This window comes from Hipposideros armiger, unplaced genomic scaffold, assembly GCF_001890085.2.
Source record: "Hipposideros armiger isolate ML-2016 unplaced genomic scaffold, ASM189008v1 scaffold_1034, whole genome shotgun sequence".
Lineage (NCBI taxonomy): Eukaryota > Metazoa > Chordata > Mammalia > Chiroptera > Hipposideridae > Hipposideros > Hipposideros armiger.
In genome coordinates, this window is record NW_017732384.1 from 69785 (window position 1) to 73772 (window position 3988).

The window sequence follows — 3988 nt, forward strand, 5'->3', positions numbered from 1 at the left end:
TCAGAGAAGATTCTTGATATGATTTCAGTCTTCTTAAATTTATTGAGACTGTTTATGCGTCCTAATGTGTGGTCTATTTTGGAAAATATTCCATGTGCAATTGAGAAGAATGTATATTCTTTTGCCTTGGGGTGAAATGCTCTAAAACTACCAATTAAATCCAGCTGTTCTAAAGTGTCATTTCAGGCTAGTGTTTCCTTGTTGGTTTTCTGTCTGGAGGATATGTCCATTGGTGACAACGGGGTGTTGAATTCCCCTACTACGATAGTGTTGCTGTTTATCTCTGTCTTTATGTCTGTCAAAATCTGTTGTATATATTTAGGAGCTCCTATGTTGGGTGCATAGATATTTACTAGGGTTATGTCCTCTTGTTGAATTGATCCTTTTATTATTATATAGTGTCCTTCTTTGTCTTTTACTGTAGCCTTCATTTTAAAGTCTATTTTGTCTGAAATATGTATCGCTACATTTTTTATCACTTTTTTCTCATTTCCAGTTTCGTAAAATATCTTATTCCATTCCTTTACTTTCAGTATGTGTGTGTCTTTTGATCTGAGATGAGTCTCTTGTAAACAGCATATGCATGGGTCATGTTTTCTTATCCACTCAGCCACTTTATGTCTTTTGATTGGAGCATTTAACTCATTCCCATTTATAGTAATAATTTATAGGTGCATATTTATTGCCATTTTGTTATTTATATTTCTGATCTTCCTGGGTTAGCTTGTTTTCCCCTTTCTTCTGTTTAAAAAAGCCCTTTTAGCATTTCNGCTTAGCGCATAACATTGTTCACAGTACCCACTCCTTAACCTTTTTAACATTGGTAGCAATGCCCTCACTGTCATTACTGATATTGGTATCTTGTGTCATTTCTTTTGATTTATAAAGTTTTAATAGATTTTTAAAATTATGTTGAACTTCTCAAAGAACTAATTATCAGTTTTGTTTTTCTCTATTTTTTGTCCATTATCTATTTCAAAGATTCCCACTTTTACCATTAATTTTTCCTTAGTTCAAATTAATTTTATTGTAATATGTTCTTTTACATTTCCAGCACCATGAAATGGAATTCTAATGCATTGAGTTTTTATGTAATTTTTCAAAGCCACAAATTTTTCTCTGACACTGCTTTAGGTATATATAATAATTTTTAATGTATTGTGTTTTCAATTTTTTATGTTTAAAATATTTTCAATTACCACGAGTCTTCTCCATTGTCTCATGGCTTATGTGGAAGAGTGTTCCTTAATTTTGAAATACTTGAAAATTTTTATATATCTTTATTATTGATTTCTAGTTTAATTTCATTGTTATACAAATGATACTTTGCAATATTTTATTTATTTTAAATTCATTAAGAATTGCTTTATACCCAATGTATATGTCTATCTTGATGAATATTCTGTGTGCACTTTAAAATAATGTTTATTCTTTTCTTTTTCCATAAAGTGCTCTATGAATGCTAATGAAGTTTTTTTATAGTGTTATTTAAGCCTTCTAAATGCCTATTTGCTCTATCAGTTATTTAGACATAAATGTTGAAATACTAAGCTATAATTGTGGATTTATGTATTTCTTTTTGTTCTGACAGCTTTTCTTTTATGTACCGTTGAGTTGTGTATTTGTTGGATAGCCATTAGGAGTCTTCATAACATTGATAAAATGACTCCTTTAACATTATTAAACATTTCTCATTATTCTTACTAATAATCTTTGTTCTGAAGTGTATAATGTTTTATATTAATGTAGCCACACCAGCTTTCTTACTATTAGTGTTCGTGTGGAGTATCTTTTTAAAACCCTTTGCTCTTTACCTAATTCTCTTTATATTCAAAGTGTGTTTCTTGTAGACAGAATAAGGTTTGTATTCTTTTTTCTTTATCCAATCATATGATCTTAGTCTTTTAACTGAATATTTACTCATAAATGTAATATATTTATTGATATAGTTCCTTTAAGTCTACTGACTTCCTATATGCCCCATCTATTCATTGACCTCTTGTTTTTCCTGCCTTATTTTGGATTAAGTGAATATTTTTAGCATTCCATTTTATTTCCACTATTGATGTATCATCTATACTTCTATTCCCCACTTCCAGTTTTTTGTGACAATTAATTATCATGATCTGCTGATGACAGCTGTCTTTGAGTTTATTTTCCTTAAAAAGTATTGTTTCCCTTCAATAAATAAAATGTTTTCACTAGCTTCATAATTATAACTTCTTAGTTTATTTTGTTTGTTTTTTCAGTCTTTCACAGCTGCTTTCCCATTGATGCCTAGCTCACAAGGTTACTGAAAGAAAGTTTAAACCCTTTTTATGTTATAAAATTTGTCTCTTTTATTTGGTTGCTTTTAAGAAGTTGGTTTACCTTTATTACTTATTTTCAGCCATTGAATTTGATGGGCCTTTGTTAGGTTTACTTTGATTTTATTCTGATTCACTTTCATTGTTTCTTGAATTCATGGTCTTATTTATTTACAGTTTCTATAAAACTTGACAATGTCTGTAAATATTGTTTGTGTCTTCCCTTCTCTCTCCTTTCCTTCTGATAGTCAAAATACATATATTAGATGATTTTATTTCTTTGAAAAATCACTAATTACCTATTTATTTATTCAGTAAAATATGATGACGTACAGTTTTAAAATCTGTCAGTCTGGAGCTCATGATCTTAACCAAATTAGTTATTCTACTAACTCAGTCTTCTGAATATATTACAAATTTAGTTTATCAGGCACCTCTTTGACATCTAACAATAGTTAAGGTAGTTTAACTCTTCCTGATATAATACATATCCAGATTTCAAACCAAATGAAATTATCATAGTATGTCACTATCTGAAAGTAAGCAGGAGATTTCAATGTGTTTTTGAAAATGTGAAGGTAAACATTATTGTTTCCAAACTGAAAACACTCAATCATAGGGCCAGTTGAGTGGCTCAGTTAATTAAGAGCTCACTCAGGAGTGCGATCTCTGAGCAACAGGGTCACCGGTTCAATTCTTAGCCTGAGCTGAGCTGCCGCTGAGCTGCCAACAGGTGTCAGAATAGCTCAGCTAAAAATAAAATGAAATAAAATTTTAAAAAATTAAAAATAAATTAAAAACAAACAAACAAAAACATTCAATCATTCATTTGTTCAATAAAGATTTATTGATCTCAGCATTGTTCTGGTTGCTGGTGATAATATCCTTATAGAAAAAGACTGACTTTTTATGATAATCAGTAAGCTAAAAAGCTCTAAATCACTCAGTTTTTTCTTGCAGACTCAAAAGCAAATGAGATTGTAGATATTTTTAAGGTGTGAACTGGGACAATTATCTTTGTATCCTTCAAAACATCTAGCTCAGTCACTAATAGGAGCTCTGTAAATTTAAATTTAATTCAAAGGCAGCTAAGAAGTTTGATATTTTGACTGTATGTCTTTGAATTGCCCCAAAAAACTACAAAGAGTGCCATTTACTCTAAAAGCAACATTATTTTTTTAAAATGATAAGTGGTGACAAATTATATCTGACATTTCCCCAAGTGACATTTTATTTAAGTGGTTACAGTGTACAAAAAAAAAAGATTGAATAAGAATATCTAAGACAACTCTTATCGTATTTAACCTCCACATTTTTTATTCTGTGCACTGCATTTACTAGAAGCATACTCTTTTCTTCACAATGGTTTATTTGTGAACATTTTCTTGTTTAAGCTGGTTTCAGAACTGCATGGTTATTTTGCTCACGTCTAAATTGCTAATTTACTGTTTGTGACCTATCCACAGTAGAATAAATGTAACTGTTCTGATTGGTTGCAAGAATTAAACAATTAAAAAGGGTTAGGAATTAATCTCAGAATGTATAGAAGTGTTCTTCTCAAGTGTGGCTACAGGCATTTATTAACTTAATATTCAGCCATCTTCCACAATGTGGCTGAATTTCTTTTTAAAATTGAATATTGAGTAAAAATGCCTCTTTTTAGGAAAGTAATTTATTTTTTT